This window comes from Triturus cristatus, chromosome 6 (assembly GCF_964204655.1).
Source record: "Triturus cristatus chromosome 6, aTriCri1.1, whole genome shotgun sequence".
Taxonomy (NCBI): Eukaryota; Metazoa; Chordata; class Amphibia; order Caudata; family Salamandridae; genus Triturus; species Triturus cristatus.
Window position 1 is genome coordinate 1,750,910,877 of NC_140589.1, and position 22,801 is coordinate 1,750,933,677.

The 22,801-nt window shown below is 41.6% G+C and overlaps 1 protein-coding gene across 7 annotated transcripts in view; it reads left to right on the forward strand.

Annotated features, from left to right (window-relative positions):
• Positions 1 to 22,801, forward strand: part of LCLAT1 (lysocardiolipin acyltransferase 1) — a 713,371-nt gene that overhangs the window by 177,025 nt on the left and 513,545 nt on the right. For 5 of the 7 annotated variants that reach the window (XM_085613011.1, XM_085613018.1, XM_085613013.1 and 2 more), the window contains one exon: positions 12,181 to 12,284. The exons of the other annotated variants lie outside the window; for them this stretch is intronic. The gene's annotated coding sequence lies outside the window, so the exon portion shown is untranslated. The remainder of the gene's footprint in view (positions 1 to 12,180; positions 12,285 to 22,801) is intronic. 7 annotated transcript variants of the gene reach the window in all.

Consider the following 22,801-nt stretch of genomic DNA (forward strand, 5'->3'; position numbering starts at 1 on the left):
TGAATTTGACCATTTTGTAGTAATTTGGGTCATAGATTCTAAAAAGAAACATATTATAGTCCTCCCCTAGCATAAATTTGTGAAAGAAAATGTTGTTCATGGGATTTATTAAACTGCGAAGACGGCCCAGAAAAGCTGCCCAGAAGTATAGTTTAAAATCAGGAAAATCAAGCCCCCCTGATTGAATGGGAGCTTTAGTAAATCAATTGCTCGACGAGCCTTCTTGTAGCCCCAGATAAAGCTGCTAAGAATCCCATCTAAGCGTTTAAAGAAAGTATTATTCACGTGTAAGGGGATAGACCGGAACAGATAGAGGAATTTAGGCAGAATCTTCATTTTTACTATATTTATTCGCCCGATGATACCCATAGGCAATTTGTGCCACTTTTTAAGTGATTTAGTTACTTCTTTCAGGAGCACCTCGTAATTTAGTGCAACTATCTTGTCTATTTTGTCAGATACTCCAACCCCTAAGTAGGTAACAACACTGCATGCTCCTAACACTGGAGCTGGGGATTTCTAGTTCAGCAAAACTTGAGTTTTATTAGTATTTAGTCTGTAGCCGGAAATGGCCCCGAACCTCTTTGCCTCCTCAACTATCCCCTTCAGTGCTTCATCAATGTCCACTGAGTACACTGCGATGTCGTCTGCATATGCCGTAACTTTGAGTTTTCATCCCAAATGTGAAAGGCTTTATTCGAGACTGGTTTTGCAAAGCAAGGATTAATGGCTCTATCGACAGTGCAAACAGTAAAGGTGATAGAGGGCACCCCTGACGAGTGCCACGTGAGATTAAAAAAGTGGAAGATTGTAAACCAGCATATATAATTTTGGCACTAGGATGATCATATAGAGCCTGGACCCATTACAAAATTTACCTTTGATACCGAATGCTAATAGTGTAGCCCAGAGAAAGTCCCACCCCACTCGGTCGAAAGCTTTTTGAGCACCTAATAAAATCATACCGAGCGGGGTCGACTTTATCTTTACAACATCGAATGCGATTATGGCCATATTTACATGAGCCATTGTATCCCTTTGAGAGATAAACCCATGTTGTTGGGGAGAAACCAAGCCAGGCATTAACGGAGCAAGACGGGTCACCAGAATTTTAGCAAAAAAGTTTGCGTCAGTATTTATAAGCGATATTGGTCTATATGACCCACATTCTTCCGCTGGTTTATTTTTTTTTAAGACGAAAACAATCTGTGTAATGTTCCATGAATCAGGGACCTTTCCTCCTGCTTCGATAGATCCAATTACTTGGCTATAAAGTGGGAGTAATTCGTCCATACAAATCTTATATAATTCGAGGGGTATAGAGTCTTCTCCTGATACTTTGCCAGACGGCAAAGCAGCGATTGCCGATTTAATTTCTATCGTAATATCAGCTGGTAATGAATCTGATATTTCCTCACCCATATTTCTCATTGAGTTAGTTTGTAAATAGCTACATATATCGTCCAATTCTGGTCGATTCTCCGGAGTGTACAGTTCTTTATAATACTTAGCAAATTGTTCTAATATCTGGTTTGGGTGCTCATAAACAGCATTGTTAGACCCTCTGATCGACTTTATAAGAGTCTTAGCCTTATCGTCTGCCACCTTATATGCCAGGATCTTCCCTATTTTTTCCCCGCTCTCATATTGGGATAACCGGTATTTATTTAAGTTAACTATATTTTTTTCCCTTAATGTCATTTTTTTCAATGCAGATTTTAGATCAATTAAAATATATCCCAGGTCCTCTGCCTTTGGGAGACCCCTTAAAAGTGCCTCTGCTAGTTGATACTCTACTGTAAGAATATTTGCAATAGTCTTTTCTGTTTCTTTCTTACGCTCGCTGTTCTGTGTCCAGATAAATTGCTGAGAGAATCCTCTTATACTGGCCTTGCAAGCATCCCAAACTACAGTAGGCGAGGCTGAATCGGTGTTTATTTAGAGGAATTCCTTCAGATATCTCCTAATCTGGAGTATGAAATCCTTGTGTAACAATAAATATCTAGGAAAAGAGAAAGGCCTAGGTCTTCTTCTCTCCCCTGACATTTTAAAGGACAGAAGAATGGGGTTGTGATCAGAAATGACCCTTGGGTAGATCTCCATTGTGCTTGATTCTAAGATTTTATCAGAGACCCAGGCCATGTCTATTCGAGAACATAATTTATGTGCGGCCGAATAATAAGTATAGGCTGCCACGTTTGGATGTATTACTCGCCACGCATCCCTTATATCATGTAATCGGCCTAGTTCTTTGATTGCGGCACGAGTCTTCCGCATCCTCTGAAAAGCCCATTGTCTAGTAGTATCGATCTCATAGTTCATGATGCAGTTAAAATCCTCCATTACCACCCGTTCCCCTTCCCAGTTTAGCAGCTCTATATTTACCCGGTCTATAACTAAAGGGTCATCTAGATTTGGACCATACAATACACAAAAAACATATTTACAGCCTTCTATCCCTATCTGTGCTATGGCCCATCTGCCCGCTTTATCTGTGAGGGTTTTACCAACATCAGCTCTGAATCGCTTATGTTTTAAAATAGCGACTCCACGTATTGAGGAGCTTTGATCAGAGCTGGCGACTACCTCATATCCTAGTTGTTTTAGTAAGCCTCTGTCTTTGTAGGAAATATGTGTTTCTGTTAGCAACACGATCTGTGGGCTATACATCTTGAGTTCTTCCGAGACTAGCCGTCTCTTATTCCTGCTATTCAGACCTGCCACATTCCAGGCTATACATTTCACGCATTCCATCTCGCTAATGATCCTCTACTTTCTTCCCTAAAATCTGTAACCATCCTGACCTTTATCCCCTGATTTTGTGATATTCACATGTTTTTTTTATTTTTTTGCCCCCACCTCCCGTCTCCCCCTGACTCATTCTCTTCCCTCCCTCTCCCCCAATCTCTACTAGAGATTGAACCTTCCCCCTCCCCCAGCATCTAGAAGGAGGAATCATCCCCTTTCTCAGAGCTGCCGTTGACTTTGGCAGCCCACTAACAGACCAGGTCACAGAGGTTCCAAAGGCTTCTAGTCTCCATGTTATTCAGCACGAGAAAAAGCAAGTCATGAAACAGAGAAAAGCATAAGTGAAATATTTCTGTCATATATCACAATAAATCCCTTCCTTACAGAGAACAAAATGAATAAAAATGCATTAATGTAGTAACTTCTGCTGCTTACCACTAATAAATTCTACTCTCGCGTAAATAATGGAGCAAGAATTTTACTTTAGAGAGATATACCTTTTCACGTTTTTAACCTGTCCCATCTTTCTTCCATCCACATAGCGCCTTTTTTGCCTCTGTTTCTGAAAAAAACATATAAGATTGACCCCCACGGATTACTTTTAGTCGAGCCGGCTCTTGCAAATATGCCTGCACTCCAGCAGCTTTCATTGGATCAATCAATTGCCTAAGCTGCCATCTTCTGTCCATTGTTACCTTACAGTAATCAGAACAAAAGAAAATTGAGTTACCATCAGTAGACATCGGCGGCCTTGGGCCAGCTTTTAAATAAACAGCCTGCCTCAATAAAAAATTGCCAAAATAAATCAAAAAAGGTCTATGATTCCGGTTGTCTTGTTTCTTTTGGACCATTGGCACCCTATGAGCCCTTTGGATCTGGCAATCCCAATCCCAGTCACTAAGGTCCGGACACAGTTTCTGCAGTGTTTGCACTATAAATGTTCTGGGGTCTGTGCCCTCTTGTCCTTCTGGAATGCCAAACATCTTCAGATTCTGTCTTCGCTGCCTGTTCTCCAAATCTTCTAGCTTAAATTGTATCATAGCCAAGACATGATCGTGCTTCTCAGTTATGCTAGTCGTTTTCGTAGCTGTTTCTTCCGTGTCTGCCACTCGCTGTTGGAGTTCAGCAATCTCACCGGCCAATGATCCTACTTTAGTAGTAACTTCTTTTAGAGACTGCTGAATGCCCTGGGTGTCCAATCGGACCTGGGCGAAGTGCTCTCTAGTCTCTTCTCTTTGGTCTTTAAGATTCTGGAGAATCAGCGAGAGCATCTTGGCTTCAATTCCTTGCTCCTCTTTACTTTCCAGATCACCAGATAGTTGCAGCATGCTCGTTTCTCCCGGCGACCATCATCGAAGCTGACCAAGGGCCAGATCCTAGGTCCCCGGGGCCTTCAGCCACCAGCCCCATTCCTCCGCTAGCTTCATCGATCATGTCAGTCTCTGATAGTCTTGATACCGTGTTTTTGACCCCACCTTTTGCTTGTACCCATAGCCATATTGAGTTATCCGCTGTAGCTTCCTTTTTCCGTTGTTTTGCCATCTCATCTCCTATTGCCTGATCTAGACCCCCAAAAGCTTTTTTCAGCTCCTTCACGACTTTCAGTTTTTGATTCTGCCTTTGATGTTTCTTTTTAACAATTACTGCTGCTGGAGTTTTCTTTTGTTGGCCATCTATGACTTCATGCTGCGACACAGAGGGGGTCTTGGTCTGGCTCTGTTCTTGTGCTTGGTCAGTGTCGATAACAGATGCCGAAGACGAGATACTCAAATCGCGCAATATCAGTTCGTTAGGCACAGTCGCAGTTACAGGAGTACTAGGGCTTTTAGGGGTCCCAATTTTACCCAGATTTCCAAGGCTACCAATCGTCTCATGCTTACTCTGACCAGACTTAGAAATTCTAGGCTCCATTGCTGTCTCATACTCTCCGCGGTTGACAAACTTGAACGCCCCTGGTGTTCTCGGGGGATCCTGAGCAGTCGCTGATTCAGCAGGGCTGATGAGAGGACTCCCCTGCTCAGCCCCCACTTCATTCAAGCCCTTATCCAAATCCGGGACTCTCTCATTATCTGAGACTTCCTTAGGCTGAGGTTGAGACTGAGGAAGTATCTGAGGCGATTCCTGCAAGTTATTTGAAACGGTGTGCCCTGAAAAAATAGAAGTCATACTACTGTGTTGCACCCCGATTGCTTGATTCACCATATCTACTAATATTTTGCCATTGTTAGGAGTATCCGCTTCCGCCACAATATCGGGAGAGAACAAATCCCTTGACGACTTTTATTGCAAGAATTGCAGCACAGGTTTTCCCACCTTCCCCAGTCCAAAAGTCGAGCTGGGAGAGTCCGCCCTCTGTATTTCCACACCTTCGGTATCCATGTTACTACCCCGAGTCGCTGTTGTACTCACCAGTGCTCTATTAGTAGCGCGAGTACTCCTAACCATCGCTTTCGGTGGGGCCATATCCAGTTGAAGTAAATACAATTTAACCGCCGAGTGACCGTGGTGACCAACTCGCCGGCTCTCTTGAGCTCGTCGTTGGGCAGCCAAACACTCGGCTACCCTAGTGTACGGCAAGCGCCGAAAGCCAGTCCTTAATGTTGCCTGCATTCAGTTATATTCGGCTGCTCTCAGCTGCACTCACCAGCTCCACAGCCCCCCAGCGCCACCTCCAACTGCACAGGCCACCAGAGCACCATCAAGCACCAGCGGCAGACCGTGCTGCCAAGCAAAAAAAGTATCTATCAGCGATTCCTGCCCAGTAATCCACATCCACTTCGGGCTTGCCTGTCTGCCGCTTGCCGTTTTTACCGGTGATTTTGCTGATTTTGCCGATTTCAGCATTTCTCAGGGAGCGTTTCTCCAAACAAAAACACAGAGAGCCAAAATTACGATGTTATTTTCATCAGTTTTCATTAGCACCAGTCGCACAGACCGCCAGAACACCGGCAAGTACTAACAGGCATGTATCCGTTCAGCAATCCCGTCGCACTATCCCACTTCCATTTCGGGTTTTCTGGTTTGCCATATGCCGTTTTTCGTTTGTTTTTTGTTTTTTTAGATTTGCTGGTCTCCTTACCGAGTTCGGTGTTTCTGCTTCTATATTCTATATTTTGTAGTATTTTTCTATTATCTTATCCTGCTACTCGTGCTTTCATGCTTTTCCATCAGCAAATCTTGAGCCTCCCAAGCCTCCGCGACCCGACTCTCCTAGACGGCGTCAGTCCGCCATCTTGCTCCTCCTTCCCAGACCCAGAGCACTTCACTAGAGGACTTAGTATTCCAAATAAAAGAGCTGATTTTTCCCTGCAGTTTCGCGATATCTGGTGTCATAAAAGATAGCCGAATTGAGTTAAATAGGAAAGTTATTTTGGGCAAAATAATAATTTTTATCAAATTAACCCTTCCAAAAATATTTAGAGGGAGGCTTGACCACTGCTGAAGCAAACCACAAACATCCTTAGAAACTCTGGTCAAATTAATTTTAGATATATCTCCAATTTTCTGGGCCAGATGGATCCCCAAATACCTCCTTCGAGGCTTAGCCACTTGTGTCCCCTCATCTTGGTTCCATTCCATAATCTCAGTCTTATCTTTATTTATTTTATATACCGAGATTTCCCCAAACGATTCAGCCTGATCTACTAATCTGGAGATAGCTTCAGCTGGATTAGATGTAAACATAAGCAGATCTGCGTATAGAGCAAATTTTAACTCCAGATCTGCAATTTTGAAGGGTTTGATCAATGGATCGGACCTAAGCTGACAAACAAAAGGTTTGATATAAAGATTGAACAATAGAGGTGACAAGGGGCACCCTTGCCGGGTGCCCCAAGCAATTGTAACCCAATCTGTTAAGACTCCATTGACTAACATTCTTGCCCGAGGGCAAAAATAAAGAGACCTACCGGCTGAAACAAAATTATTGGGAAAACCAAACCCAGATAGAGCTTCCCATAGGTATGACCAGTTCACCTGGTCATAAGCCTTGGCGGCATCAATAGCTACTAAAGTCAATGGAAGCTTCTTATCTGTTGCTACATCTATTGCCGCAATAGCTTGAAAAGTTAATTCATTTAGCTGCCTATCGGGAATAAAACCCCTCTGACTTTTGTACTATTGTTTTAATAATTCTTGCTGTTCTCGCTGCCAAGACCCCCGCAAAAATTTTATAATCCGTGTTTAACAGGGAAATGGGTCTATAAGACTCAATTTTTAACCGGTCTTTGTTGGACTTCAGGATCAGGGTGACTGTGGCTTCAGACCATGATTGGGACGGTCTCACCTGATAAATAGATTCTATTAAACAGATTTGTTAGGACAGGGACAATCTTTTCGAGGACTGCCAAGTATAACTCTATTGGGAGCCCGTCTGGGCCCGCTGCCTTCCCTCTGGCCATTTTCTTAATCTGGGTTTTAACTTCTCCCTCTTTTATGCTCGAGCACAGAAAGGCTCTATCAAACATAGATATCTGAGGCAGCCGTAAAAGATTCAACCAATCTTTAGCTCTTTGAGGTACAGAGCAAGTGTCTTCTTTGTATAGATCTTGCATAAATATTCTCGCCTCCTCCCGAATTTGGTCATCATATATGATGGCTCCTGTGCTGCTCTGAGATAGGCTTTTAATTTGATTCCTTACCCTATCTGCCCTGGTTTTCCAGGCTAGAAAAGAGCCCCATATTTCGCCATAAGAGAAATGTTGGAGCTTGCTGGCATCCCACCTATCTTTTAGAATCTTATCCAAACTAGCTTGGAATTCTGCCCGTTATCCGTCCAGCTCACTTTGCAGGTGTGCTACTGTATTCTGATGGTCTGCCGATGCCCTCTGAAGCTCTTGTTCTTTTTGCTTAACCTTAGAGAGGCGCTCTTCATCCAGCCTCCTCCTGAACAAACTTCTCCTAATCATCAGTGTACTTAACGATCCTCTAAAAAAGGCCTTAAATGCCTCTCAAACCACCTGATCAGTTGCAGTGCTACAGTTATACTTAAAGTATTCCTCTGCCTGAATCACTAAGTCCAACTTGACCTCCTCCTTTAGTAATAAGGATCTATCCAGGGTCCACTTTCTCTGACATTCTTTTTGCTTAAAATTAACTACCAGCTCCGCTGCAGAATGATCAGAGTAGTGCTGGAGTATATAAGATGGAGTCTACTGCTGAGAAAAGGGACTGATCTAATAAAAATAAATCAATTCTGGAATGATGTCTGTACTTCGGCTGTAAAAGAAAAAATCCTTTTTAGAACCGTTTTTTGCTCTCCAGATATCTATCAAATTAAACTCTTTAATAATATTTCTCAATTCCAAATGTGATTTACGGGGAGTGGCATATTTAACCCTTGAAGTACGATCTAGGAATTCATCCAAGATCAAGGTAAAATGTCCCCCTAAGATAATGGGTGTTGCCCCATCAGAAAGGCTAGCTTTTAATTTCAAGAGAGCAGCTGGAACATCTTGATTGGGCCCATAGTAAACTGCACACACCAATGGAGAGCTCCCTATTTACAATGAAGCTACCAGCCACCTCCCAGATTGATCTGTCTCGAACTTCTCTACTTTAATCCCAGCATTGTTTGTGATTACTATTGCGACTCCCCTGGTACTACCATTTTGTTCGGAGCAGAGAAGATCTTGGACCCATCTGAGCTTGCCAAACCCTAGCTTACACTCCTCTGCCTCTAGGTGGGTTTCTTCAAGAAAGCAAATATGAGCCTTAGAATTATTCAAAAATTCACACTCGACATCTTTCTCGTATCTCTCAACCCATTGACGTTCCAGCTGATTATCTTGATTTTATTAGGAATGCTATTCATCTTGAGGCTGCCTTAGGTAGACTAAATTTTGCTCCCACCCGGCCATTATAGTTCTCTTTTCTCCACAGTTGTGTGAGGATTAATTTTTTCCCATTTTTACTCCTACCACCCGTGCCCCCCGACCATATGCCAGAGTTTTTGTTTTTTTTGTGTTTACATCCTATTTTTTATATTGAATTTCTTCTTCTTATTTTTTTTTTAATATTTTAATTATCTCCTGGTTCTCTTCTCTTCTCATCCCAATGCCTATATTTCTTCCCCCCCCCCCCCCCAATTTAGTGCGCATCCCAGACATTCAAATGCAGGCCTAACCCTCCCATTTTGACAGAGAAAAAAAGAAAATTCTAATGTGAGTTTTCCTTCATCAAAATCAACAATGAATCTACTTCTTGGGGAGAAGTAAGGTTATTGGACTTATTTCTCCCCATCACCTTCAGTGAGGCGGGAAATTTAATCTGGACATGTGTGCCAAAGCTCTTCAAATCGGGCATTCTAGACCCCAACTCCCATTGCCTTTGTGCTGTAGCTCTGCCCACATCAGAACGAATAAGATATTTTGTAGAATCGAGCTGAAGAGATGTGTCTGAGTGCTCCACCCAATATCAACTCCTTGACTGCAAAGGTATGGAAGTTAACTAAGATTTTCAGGTACTGCTAATGGAAAGAGACTGTTCTTTATTAGGCTCTGAAAATTTAGACACCATCCTAAAACAGGGCCCAGGTTTATGTTCCAGAATTAGAGAAAAGATTCCGGTTATAGAAGACGTGAGAGGGGAGAGAGCGTTACCTGTTAAACAGGTATCCGCTTCGCTCTCAGCTGGAATTGCAAAGAAAAGACCTATTGGCTTCACAGGGGGGAGGCATAGGGGTACACATAGGGGACGCAGTAGTTCCATTAACCCCTCTGAAAAAGGAGAAAGGCAAAAAAACTAAGAAAGGGGAGTCCAAAAACAGTAAGACCCTGAGAAATGTTGCTCCCTTAGTAAAACCCACCCCCTCGCTAAAATCTTATTTTAAGATAATGGAGCAAGTGGCCATTTCCAAGGGGGGGGGGGGGGTGGGGAAGGTTCCCCCTCCTATCTTCCCCCGTTCAGATTATTCCTCAAATCTCTATTGAAAACCGGTACTCTTCCTTATCTTGTGATCCGGATATCGAGACTGAAGAGATGGCCCCCTCTGGGCTAGATTTCTAACCTCCCAGTCCCGCCTGAATCTGTTATCCCGACCCTAACTCAGTACCCAGCTAAAGATCTAGATTCTGTGGTTACCGCTAATATTAAGATATGCACAGCAGTCTGTCTTCCGTCAGCCCTATGTTCATCACCCTTTACCGATGTTGAAGCGGGGAAAGGTTTGACCAGGGTGCTTTGGGGGCGAGAACTGGAGATTTGATTGGTGGACATTTACAGCTAGAGTCACTTCTAAAGTCCCGCAGAGGGGACTTACTTTCCAAATTCGAGGTTTCCGAGGCAAACCAAAAGGGGATACACGAGAAGTGTGCAAATTTGGAAACTAAATTGGACGATATCTGTAAGCGGACTGGGGCCTTGGAAGTGGAAGTTGCTACACTCTTGGAAGTGGGTCGAGTACACACAAAAGACATAGCGGAATTGAAGGCCCAGAACAAGTCACTCCAAATGGACATTGAGAGGTTAGAGATTCAAGCCAGACGAAATAACTTGAAATTTTTAAAGATTCCTGAAGGAGCTGAGAACGGGGATGTTAAATCATTGATCTGTAAACTTCTCAGAGAAGGAGTACTAAAAGACAGATCAGACATTGACCTCGAAAAAGAAATTCAAAGGGCACATATAGATCCTTTTAGGCAACACCCAGTCAGAAAAGCTCCCGGGGCATTGGTTCTTGATTGGGAGCGGGATCTATTTCAATATTTCTAGATATGGCATAGTCTAGATTGTCAGCTGTAGATTGAAAAGGTGGATTTTGTGGTCTTTTGAAATGACATCAGAAGAAGGATCTCTCTTCAGGTCTCTGGGAGTTGGTTCCACTTTTTGATGCTTTGCATGAAAAACCTTGTTTCTTTGTCTTTGTCTTCTTGGTTTTTGGGATCTTCATTAGGAGGCAAGCTCTGCCTTTAGTGTTCTTCTCATCTCCTGATATATGTAGTTTGTCAGTCCGATATTTGTGAGGGTGAGATGTATTTCTGTGATTGCGATGTAGGACAGAGTATAGTTAATTCTGGCTTCAATCGGCAGCCAATGTGGCTTTTTTGATGGTAGCGGTGTGCAATGACGTTGATTATTTATGAGCCAATAGCCAACTTAAAATCACATCATCAGTATCAAAGAGCACCATTAATGTCCTCTGATCTTATGTGACCACTCACACGTCCCACTAAAGCATTTTATTGGCTTTTAGTTTTTGGTTTTTAAAAGTTGTTGTGTTTTCAGTTTTCGAGGATCAAAGGTAGGTTGTGTTCTTTGTATTTGTGACTGAGATCTTTTTGCCAAAAGAAGGTGGTGGTGTTAGATGGGAATGAGATGTTTCCTCTCCCTTTCCTTTTGCCTAATGCATGGGCATGCATATTTGATTGCAGAGACTTCAATGATGGTATTCTCTGTATGAAAGAATCCGAGCCTGGTAATTTCCGTATCCAAGTCAGTTAAAAATAGTTGGATAAAACATCTACTTTTATCTTATTTTGGTAGGATATGCTTTTGGTTATGACTTTCAAGACCATATAGCCATTCCATTGTGGTATGTCTGCAGTTACAAATATATAGCACTTCATACAGGTAAATTGCTTACTATGAGCAAGAACTCACACCGGAATGATGGTGGAGTTTGATTCCCTGCGCTGTTTGGATACATAAACAAGCTCTTGCTAAACCAATAGGGTTGGTTCTAATCTGCTAATGCAGAGCAAACAAGAAATCTAAATGTGGACTGTATTTAAGGGTCCCTGGCCCTCAATACAGTTCTATTTTTGTTTGTATTTCAAATTTAGAGGCCTATAATTGTTAAGTGGTGCCTCGTGAAGTGCAATCTAAGCACCCAAGTGAAGGTGGAAGGATACACCCAAAGAGGCAATCACATTAGGGGAGGGATGGGTCCGGCACTGGGCTGAACCTAGATCCGATTGACAAAGTCCCAAGCCAATGGCTGAAAGAGGCTGGTTGAACAAAGCCAATGCCTGTAAGGGGCAGACCAGAAGCCCACTCTGTGTATTGTAAACAGATTGTCTGATTGACCGCTCTGCTGTCAAATTTGCAGAACTAAAAATGCCAATGCAGGTTTCACCTTGCCCAATGGCCTGCTGAAGCCCATGGGAAGGAACTACCTCGAAGGGGGCATATGTAGACTTGCAGTCTAGCAAATAAAAATGTATTAACGTAATAGAAATATTCTCCATTAAAAGATAGACCTATGCTCTTTTTCTTGATTGAGAGATTTCTTTATTTTGAGTAACATTAAATTGAGTTACAGTTTATAGGTACTACAGAGTAGCATTACAAAGTGCTATATTAAAACAAGTTAATTTTTAAACTGTTTCGTCCACTACTCATTCACTACCTACTTCGTTCATGTTGGAAATGGCAGATAGGAATTACTGCATTATTTTCCTTTTCTTATAAAAGTTTACTGTCTCTTTTTTGCAGAATGCTGTAAAAGAATGATTATCAAATGGTCTAGCTGAACAGGAGTGGCAGCATGGTTACCCACTAGATTACAGGCTAGCAAATGCAAAGTAAGAGGATTAAAGGTAGGTTGTTGATAAATGGTTAAAAAACAACTTTATTAACAAAATAAATAAATGGTGACTTTCTTAATAAAGTCTTTACTACAATGTAAAAGAAAATATGAGCCAACAAACATAACAGTATGTAAGCTGAATATAAGAGTAGATCAAATAAAATAAGAATGGTGTTTTTCCCAAAACTTTTTTTATACTAAAGTGTATTCCTTCCCCGGTATTTTCTTCATAAGCTTAATCTACCTTTTAAGTCGTCATGGCTGCCAGTGCATCTTTGTTATCAGTTTTCAGAATTGCCCATCACTCACGACTCTTTGCTAACTTTCCACTATTTAACTGCTTGTTCTTCAAGGATATCTTCAAAAAATACAAAGTAAAGATACTTTCAGTTTAAACAGCTTGAATCCTTTGATAGGCACAATAAGTCCATGGACCGCTCTGGGACAAACAAATGGAGAAATCAGAAGTGAGATTGACTTTCCAGTGCTCGGCACTTTTCATCTAAGCCTTAAAGATCTTCTAGTGAAACATCTTTGAGGAGACTGTAACCATGAGCGTCTAAAACATGGATTCCACAAATCCGATTTGTTTGCATAGAGCCATAGACTAAGATATGATGGTAAGTTTCCAGCTGTTACCATCGAAGGTGCTCTGAGTGATTCAAGGAGAAAATCCAGGTTGTATATTTTTGTGATATTTGGTACTTTGTAGAGGGGATGCGGATATTGCTAAGTATGAAGGGTAGCATCTCCCCCAGTGTCACAAATTAAGATCGCTAGTTTTTCTGCAACATTGGCAAATTACTTCTCACTTGCTGTATTTGTCCCACTGGGAGAGCGACAGAATGCAGGAAGCTGTCTTATAAGGGAGAGGGAGATTTTCACGCCTGGGTCTCAGTCTACCTCAGCACCCCTTACATTTTTCCTGATGGTAAAACTAGATGGTTTTCCCAGACGTTACAAAATAGTGTGGTGGTTTTATGGATGTGGCGTGGGCACTTGCAATTGTACACAGGACCTCTGTGGCGTCCATCATCCCCTCCGTAGAGTACAAACGCAGACCCTGCCCTTAAGAGGGACTTTTTCAGTCCTCGAGTATCAGGAACACGATCACTAATCTAATTAACAGGCATTCCAGTGTTGCAAGATGGAATGTTTCACAACACTTGTATAGCTCTGTATTACCAGTATTAGCTTAGCATTTCCACTGAGCACGAGTGACCCCACTAGCGCGGTGTTTACAGGGATCCCATGCTTGGGATCAAATTAGTCTACCCTGGCGGGAAAAGTTAATAATAGTGCTATTTTGCATGTGACAACCTTTGTTCTCCTTTTAGATGGTATTTGCTATGCATTTACCCATTTGGAGGAGTGCGCTTGTGCACAATCGTGTAAGACCTGGTAGGCTTGAGCCACTGGTTCATTTGCAGGATCTTCCTGTTCAAGATTTAAGGGCCTGATTTAGAGTTGGAGGACAGATACTCCATCACAAACCAGCCGGATATCCAATCTGCCTTATTATAATCTCTTTCACTCTATTGTACTTGCGATATCTACAACCAACTCCTTGACAGAAGCAGAAAAAAAAATCCCTGTGCTACTTCTGACACTTATCTATTTTCCAAAACTGTAGCTGGAAAATCCATCAAAATACTCAGACATTTCAGTTCTGAACTTGTTTTCATGCAGTTCGATTCTAAGTTGACTAAAGACAAGGTTCCCAGATATGGGTCTGGACATCTGGTAGATACTTCTTTGACTGCAACAACCAGTAGCCCCGCACTTCAATTCAAGGAAATCCCAGCCACCAACATATTTATTTATTTAGCTCTTTTGTTAAGAGCTCTGTATTGCCCTTAGATACTTCATGTCGAGGTGAATAGAATGAACAGGCATGGAAAAAAGGAAGAAGGGGAAGCTAGGGTGCGATCAGTTGTATTATTAATCATTCCCAATTTTATTTAGTCGCAACCCATCATTTTGAGGTGTAAAATGTTGGGTTTTCAGTAGTTATCTGAATTGCATATGATTGGATAAGGATCTCAGATGAGCCTTGAACACATTTTACAGTATAGGTCCTTGAATTTCCAGAGATCTGCCCTACTTTCACCTTCTTCGAGGATCCTTGGTTAAACAGATGGGTGAATACTGACTGGGAGTTTCTACAGGGTGTCCAGTGAGGTGTTAGTTTCTTTGCTGGGTCTACTTGAATGCACTTTGCAGGCAGTGCAGACACCCTTTACTCTAACCCTAGCATCAACCTGGATCCAGTGGAGAACGTTCAGGTCGGCTCTGATTTAGTCTCTACCTTTGTAGCAGGTGGGCCTACTCCGTCATTCCTAGCCATTGCCTTGTGTTGGTCCTCGGACAGGCTGAGGATACTGTGCGTTTGCTACCAGCCCACTAATAGGACAAATGTGGTCCAAACCGCTTTATGCTTCGTGGGTACCCAGCGAACCGTTTGACTACTACCAACTTGCTCTTCCCCTCTTGGTGCAATGTTGTCTGATTCTTGCTTTTATCACACCATGGACGTGGTCCTCATCTATGAAAGAATTCCCTGGAGTATGGTGGTGGATGAAGAGAGAAGAAATGGCATCTTTTTGATGGTCAGTTGAACTTAAAAACACAGGTTGCTATACCAGGTGACTTAGTTACCTAAATTATCTTCTCCCTTTTTGGTATAGCTTTTTTCTCTCCCGCTCTTTCATCGAGGTGAGATGTGGGATCGTATTTGGAACTAATGTCTGTTTTCCATAAGATAATGACCTGTTCAATTGCATAGCCCCACTTTATGGGTGACCCAGATTTCCAATAATGTGCTGAATCTATGGTGGCTTTTCGTTGTTTGTTATTGACTTTGTCAGTGTTTCATCCCATTGTACCAACTGTTGGCAATTGACAAATAAATTGGTTTCCAGTTTGCCTAATTTGGTTTCCATCGCTGTGAATAGGCAGTTGTCCAGATATCTCAGGCTTGCACCTGGTTCACCAGATGTTCTCACCAAGCACCCAACTAACGAGGGTCTTATTGTACAAGCCTTGACCGGCATGGCGAAACCCATTTCATTTCCAACCGCTCCCCCAGATATGGAATCCAGGAGGATGCATGCATATAAAAGCATCAGTTTTTGGCATGTACATGTTTTCTTCGGCCAGTTTAGCATTGTGCTGTGTAAATGCTGTTTGTTTTCTTGGCCACTACACACATCCCTTTTGGGACATATCCAGCAGGATCTTGCCAACGGCACCGGAATATCTTGTAGCCTCTTTGGCCCATTTGCAAATGTTTTCCAGAATTGTAGGTAAGATATTTAGTCTACTAGATATTGCTAAAAGTTAGCAGTTTTCTTGTCCCTTTTGTTTTACGTACCATGAATTTTGCCCTGTACACTTCTTTACCTGAACCTTTTATACTACTTTTCCGGTATTGTATGGTTGAAATACGTATGGTTTTATATGAACTAGCGAAACTGATCAATTAAAACAACGTTCTGGTCAGTTCATTTTTCTAGTTGTCTACAATAACAGTTTTTTCATGAGGTTACTAATCTAGAATAGTGCTCATGTCTGTTCTCCCCAATAAGGTGTAGGCTGTTATGAAATGCTGTGTCTCTATACGGATATCAAAGTACTCCGAGATAAATTCTGTACCTGAAGCATTTCATGTTGGCTGGTGGTGGAATGAATTATGGCTATCACCATCTAGTGGACATTAGTTATCTAAATCACGTTTTGCATATTTGTTATGAAAGCCCTCCATAGCTGAACGAGGTTTGGGTTCAGTAGAAGGGATATTTTGTTGATGGACTAAAAATATCCAAATGTTGATAGGCAGATAAGTGTTGGGAGCTGTCTCTCCTGGTCTGTAAAGCAATGCCCCTTAACGGATTCACTGTCTTGGGGTTTTAGGAGTTGACATTTCTACAAATAGATTTTTTTTTAAAATAGGCAGTGTCTGGACTTTTAACACCTGTACGACCATAATAAAAACGGGAGCCATAAGGACAATTGCTCCCTCTATTTCAGGAGTTCTGAAATGTAGAGTGGACAACAAGTAAATAACTGAATGTTTGGTTCCACCCAATCTGTGTCTGCTGTAGCACGGTTTCCCTGTTTTTGTGGGCATCCCAGTAACCACATTTTGCAGATGGATAATTTTAACTGCAGAGTCTTTACCTTAAAATACCCCCAGGTGCCAGACTGGTTCTGTAAAACCTTTCCATAGCTGTGCTCACCTAGGGGTGGTGTTGTGTGGTTCTGCACTGAGGCAACACAGCCATGGAAGTGACAAAGCAGAAACACATGGAAGTGGCACCCTTACGTGTTGACATTCTTTCTGCGCCTACTGCCGTGGATCTGGAGCTCCACTACTATCTTTGTTTAAGAAGTCATAGAAAAACCAACAATTTCACCAGTGTGCAAGGGAACCATATCCCTACCAATAATGACCACTTTGAGGCCACGCTGTGACTGCAGGCAGCAGATGTTGGTCACGGACCTGCATGAAGTATATCTTCAAAGTCTGGGCTCAGAACATGACTCGAAGTCATGCAATAAGTGTGCCTTCATGCACCCAAGGGTGATCCGAGTCTGGGAGGTGAAGCTGTATGTTGCTCCAGATCACAAGAACAAGGTGGGATACCACTGGTGGGTCCATCCCTAGCGTCTTCTGACCCGTTACTAAGCACTTATGGACGCTGGTACAGACATCTACTCCTGATCCAGTATATACGGTGGTCCCTGCTGTCCCTGGTGTCTGAGGATATTCCAATACCAGAGGCATGACCCCGAACGGACTTCGGCTCAAGCCCAACAAGCACCAGGCAATGAATTTAAAAAAAAAAGCTCAAACACTGAATATGCAGCATGACTCTAACCCAGTGTCTCTGCCAAGTAGCACCTACCAGCAGAGGCACTATTACCTATTTGCTTTGAACCCTGATTCTATATCAGAGCAGAGTATACCGCAATATGCTGATGATAAAATCAATGAAGGGGATGGCTTCCACCCTCCTTACTATGCTGATGATGCCTTATACATTGATTTACAAAATGCCTTTTGGCTTGCCACCTTGCCTAAGACGGATCTTGGCTCGCCTCTTGGGCCACCAGCAGATTGCAGTTATACAGTGCTTTATTTGCAGTGGGGCTCCAGAGGGCAGCTGAGTCACTAGAATCTTACCTACCCTCAATTGAGACCAAACCAAATGTTCTTCAAGACCTTTTGCAGCCTAGGACAACAACATCAGAGCCTTTTCATTCTTTTTAACCATGTCCTCACTGATATTCTGTTGGTCACTTGATCAAAGCCTTATTTTTGCCTGGCCGTGAAAAGGCAGTTGGCCAGATATCTCAGGCTGGCACCTGGTGCACCAGATGTTCTCACCAAGCACCCCACTAACGAGGGTCTTATTGTACAAGCCTTGACCGGCATGGCGAAACCTAGTTCATTTCCAACCGCTCCCCCAGATATGGAATCCAGGAGGATGCATGCATATAAAAGCATCAGTTTTTGGCATGTACATGTTTTCTTCGGCCAGTTTGGCATTGTGCTGCGTAAATGCTGTTTGTTTTCTGCGCCAGTATACACATCCCTTTTGGGACATGTCCAGCAGGATCTTGCCACGGGCCCGGAAGATCTTGTAGCCTTTTTTGTCCATTTGCAAATGTTTTCCAGAATTGTAGGTAAGATATTTAACCCACTAGATGTTACTAAAAGTTAACTGTTTTCTTGTCCCAACTTGTTTTATGTACCATGAATTATGCCCTGTACACTTCTTTACATGCACCTTCTATACCACTTTTCCTGTATTGTATGGTTGAAATAAGTATGTTTTTTTACTAACTAGTGAAACAAATCCATAAAAACAACGTTCTGGTCAGTTCATTTTTCTAGTTGTCTATAATACCTGTTTTTTCAAAAACTATCTTACGCAAAATCATCTTGGGTAGGGTTGGATGTTTTTTTAAATGTTGAAAACTTTCCATGAAGACATTGTTTTTTCTGGTTTTCTTATTTTACTTTCACGGTTATACAGCGATTTCTAGTATAGGACATAAAATGATTAATGTTCTAGATCAGCCACAGAAAAGACCGTAATTTAAGCATTCACTGTAATCCCTGTTGCAGCCTTTCAATTAAGTCCCTTCCATAACTATGCTACATGTGAAGATGTGGGTATGCAGGTTCTCTCTACCTGATGTCTACATGGTAGGTTATATTCAGTTGCACAATAGCGCAGAAACCTTAGACACATTTTGGGTAAGCAAGGGCCAATTGTCCTCTTTCCCCTTCCTGTTTGCAACAATAGCTTGTTTGTCCCTCTGGATTAATGCTAACACCAAGAGAAGAGCGGAAGGAGGATAGGGGCCTTCATCTTTTTTTAATCTCGGAATTTTTAATCAAAATAGCTTTCGACCTGTAGGATGGAATTCCTGGCTAAAATTCGAAAGTGCACTAAGAGGAAAAAACCTGCTCTTCTAAATGCAGAGATAAATCACTGGCCAATATTTAAAGCATTGATAAGATTGCTAACCTTATCTTTTGCTTCCACATTATCTGCTCAATACCGAAGTAAAACAACCATTAACAAAACCAATAGATCTGACCTTAGCAGTGCTATGATGTTTTATTTTTTAATTCATGTTTTGCATTAGTTTGCAAAAGGCGTTAAAAGTCAAAATTAAAGTACAAAAAAGTAAAAATCCTACTGTGTAATAGTTGAAATAAGTAAAAATGACCCACTGCAAAAATAAAATGAGGAAAAAAATTAAATAAAAGCAGAAGTCAAAGTCGAGATTGGCACTGAAGTGGGCTACTTTTTATGTGGATATGCACATTTGAAATGCTGTTACAGTGCAGAGCGTGTGGATGACCATACAAAAGGTAAATAAATGGATTGAGAGGACTGGCACAAAAACCTTAGAGAGAGAAAGAAAGAGTAAATCTTGGGATAATAAATGTGGCCCAATAAAACATGTTATTGAGAGCAACTGTACTGGTAAACACACATTCACACATTTATTACTACAGTGCAATGGGCAAATGCCAGTTTATCATCACAATACAGCAATATTGACGTGAGAAATTGTGTACGGGCCGGCATCCTAGATTGCATATTATAATTACTGTATGCATGGAACCAACTCTTCTTATGGCCACAAGGACTCTTCAAAATGTTTTACCTTTCTGTTCAAAGTTAACCCTTTGCGTCCTTGTCCATTTTTTGAAAGCCAGTGCACATGGAAAAGTGGCCTGGCGTAAACAATATCTGCAGATGCCCAGTGTCCAATGTCCCTTTGAAGATCATTGTTGATGGAGGAGAGGGGCATCATTACCCACTCGAGGCTTTGCATGTCACTTGTCATAGCACCTCCCCCACATTGAACAGTGGTAGTAAAGAGCATATTACAGTCTACATCTAGACTTAAAACGTATATAGATACATACAGATATGTAAATATTGTTATTACAAATTTTATGAAAAATATGAGACACATAAAAAGGCTAAAGTTGTCTTCAGGACTGTATGTCAGAATTTCATATACTGAAATATTTTCTGACCTAATATTGTGTCCTACCTCTGATTTTAAAAAATATTGTCCTTTTTGATGCAGATATTTCATTGACTCCAATGGGGCGATACTTCTGTAAACAATATATTAGACACACCATTTGTATCAAACACATTTCTGATATTATTCTGGTACCAGACCATTTGCAGGTCAGACCTGAAAGTAATACATTTTCATGCAATGTTCAGTTGGGTAACAGTTGGGTTTACAACCATGAGGCTACTGCTCAGCCTAGCCTTTAGAGCATACTGCAGCTACGGATGGTGTTCATATACCCAATTTGGAAATAGGTGGCCACCTCAATCTATTCCCTTAAAATATCTGAAGTATTGTGAACTGGGGTGACTCAAACTAGCAATATTTAATGGAGTACTTGAAATGCCATTACCTAATGTGGACAGAAGAACATATATTAGGCGTTCCGCTAGAACCAAATCGTCGCTCTTGCTGCAGCCATGAGCTTCATTCTCTTGCTTTTTCTGGTGGCAAAATATTTGAACCTATAGATTTATTTATGCCTGCGAGTTTGTCTTTCCGGTTATTAGTTTCCTTAGAAGCCATTTGGTAGCACCACTGTACCAAAGAGGCCAAAAGTAGGACTCCTTCAAAGTCATTGTTCTCCTTAGACCTTTTGTTAGTCTTCAGAATATTGTTTGACATAGTCTTTGGATTCGTTTGGTTCATTCTTTTGCTGAATAGCTACATTTCATTTCCCTTATTTTTAATTCTACCCTTTTCCCTCTTCCTTTCAAGTTTGCAACTGTCCAAACTAAATTGTTTGTTTTCATTTGTTCGTGCTAATTTTGCCGGAATGCTTTAAGAGAAGCTTCAGTGTGGTATTCTAACAGGTAGTATAATTAAATGCTTCTTTGATTGGTATCTTTTGATTTTCTGTGATTTTGAAATGATCCTATACTTGTTTTATGTTTGACTGTTTTTCATGATTTTAGCTTTTTTAAGTAATGGTTCTTTCTGATTTACACCTGAACATTTTTTTACTCCTTCTCTCTTTTTTTTTTTTTTTTTTTTTTTTAAGTCAACTCTTTTAATGTGTTGTATTGGCCTGAATGTGTCCTTTCACCTTTTCCCCTAATTTAAGTTTCCAGGTTAAAGACCCTGGACTAGTGATTTTTTAGTGTTGTGATGAGGAGATGCCAGAAAGCTTGGAACCTTACACTTAATTTCCTTTTATATCAAGTGCCAGCTAAGGTCTGTGTTCGCCAAATAGAGTCGCACTTGCTGGCAACAAGAGAGCCCAAGCCTTCCTCTGGCCTCTTATCCCCTTTTGCTCTGTGAAGTCTGGCGGTGGCTAGTCCACTTCAAAGGGGAGGTGTAAATACTGGGATCAGAATGATATTGAGCTTGAAGATAGTCTTTCTGGTAGCACTTACCCCTGAGAATTTCTTCCAATTGGTGCATTTTATAGCACAGTCGTCTAAAGAAATTGGCTAAAAACAGGTTATTCAGAGTTCTGAATGGGATCACACAAAATAGGTGCACCATGTTCCTTATCAGGGAGAGCTCAACTCTGAAAGTTTTCTTGTGGATACAACTTCCAAAACAATTGTCAAACTATATTTTTTATTTCATAGTGTGCCTGGGGATTCGGCTAAAATCTGTTTGCAATAATCTGGGTGTCCAGTTTTGCGGTCTGCTATCATTAGGTCGAGCATAAGCACGTATGCGCTGTCTGCAAGACCTGCTGTACAGAGTGTAATTATAGCTGTTGCTTGCCATTGGTTCATACCTCCATAACTTCTGTTTCCTAGCTCCTTATTGGCTGGTGCTTCAGATACATCACTTCTGTTTGTAGTCCAGGAGCACCGGCAAACTACAGTTTCCTTACACTGAAGGTCTTTATGTATTTATTTATGGACTACTTTTTAAAAATTTTTAACAAGCACCCATTCCACGCTTTCACTTTAACGGTGGCCCCGCTACTTTCTTTAGACTGGGCTTGCAAAACAAAGGAGCGCGGCTGCTATTAAAGTAAAAGCGCGGAATGGGGTGCTTTTACAAAAAAAGCATTTGTTTGTGGACTTGAGAAATAAATGCTTTTTTTTTGTAAAAGCACCTCAATCCACGCTTTTACCTTAATAGCCACGGAGCACTGTTTTTCTACTAGCCCATCTCAAAAGAAAGTAGCGGTGCCACCATCAAAGTGAAAGCGTGCAATAGGGCGCTTGTAAAAAAAAAAAAAAAACATAAATAAATACATAAAGACCGCAGTCTAAAGAAAAACGCTTCTGACCTCCCACCACCCTCCGACACAAATGCAGCATTTCCCATAATCACACGGCTGCCGACAGAAATGCCGTGTCCTTAACTCCCCGCACGCATGGAGTGAGCCGGTTTGTAAACGATCCCCTGTGAAACGTGCCCCACTTTATGTCCACATTCAACTGATAATACAACCTTTTTAGAATCCATTTCAAAAAATTATTTTCTTACTTTAATGTGGTGGCTTTCTTTAGAGTCCAAGGGCGCAGTTGTGCAATGCAAAGACTAGATTGGTCAAAACGTGCAAGGATAATTTTTCATTCGTAAGTTGTGGTTTATGATGAGGTGCAGGAAGTGTTCATGGATCCCTGAATCCATTCCCAGATGATGTCGCCTCCACATAAGACCCCCCTTTCCTCCGTATGAGAGAGACGTTTATCCGAGGTTAGGTCAACGACCTGGTACATCCTCATGGACCATCTGCAGATTTAAGGTGTCAGTTTGCTGACGGTAATGGTCCTCAGACGCACATCAAATGATGATCTGTTGGGCGTTGAATATGATACAACGAGCAGATTAAATTCATTGCTCTGTCTTGTTTGCTGTGTTTTTGTGCCAGATTTGTAGCTCTTTTGATCTGCTTTTGCTCTGAATAAATCAGCACTTTACATCATGTTCTTTCGTATGTTTGAATGGTTTCTTTGTGAGTAAAACAGAGTATTTTGGGAT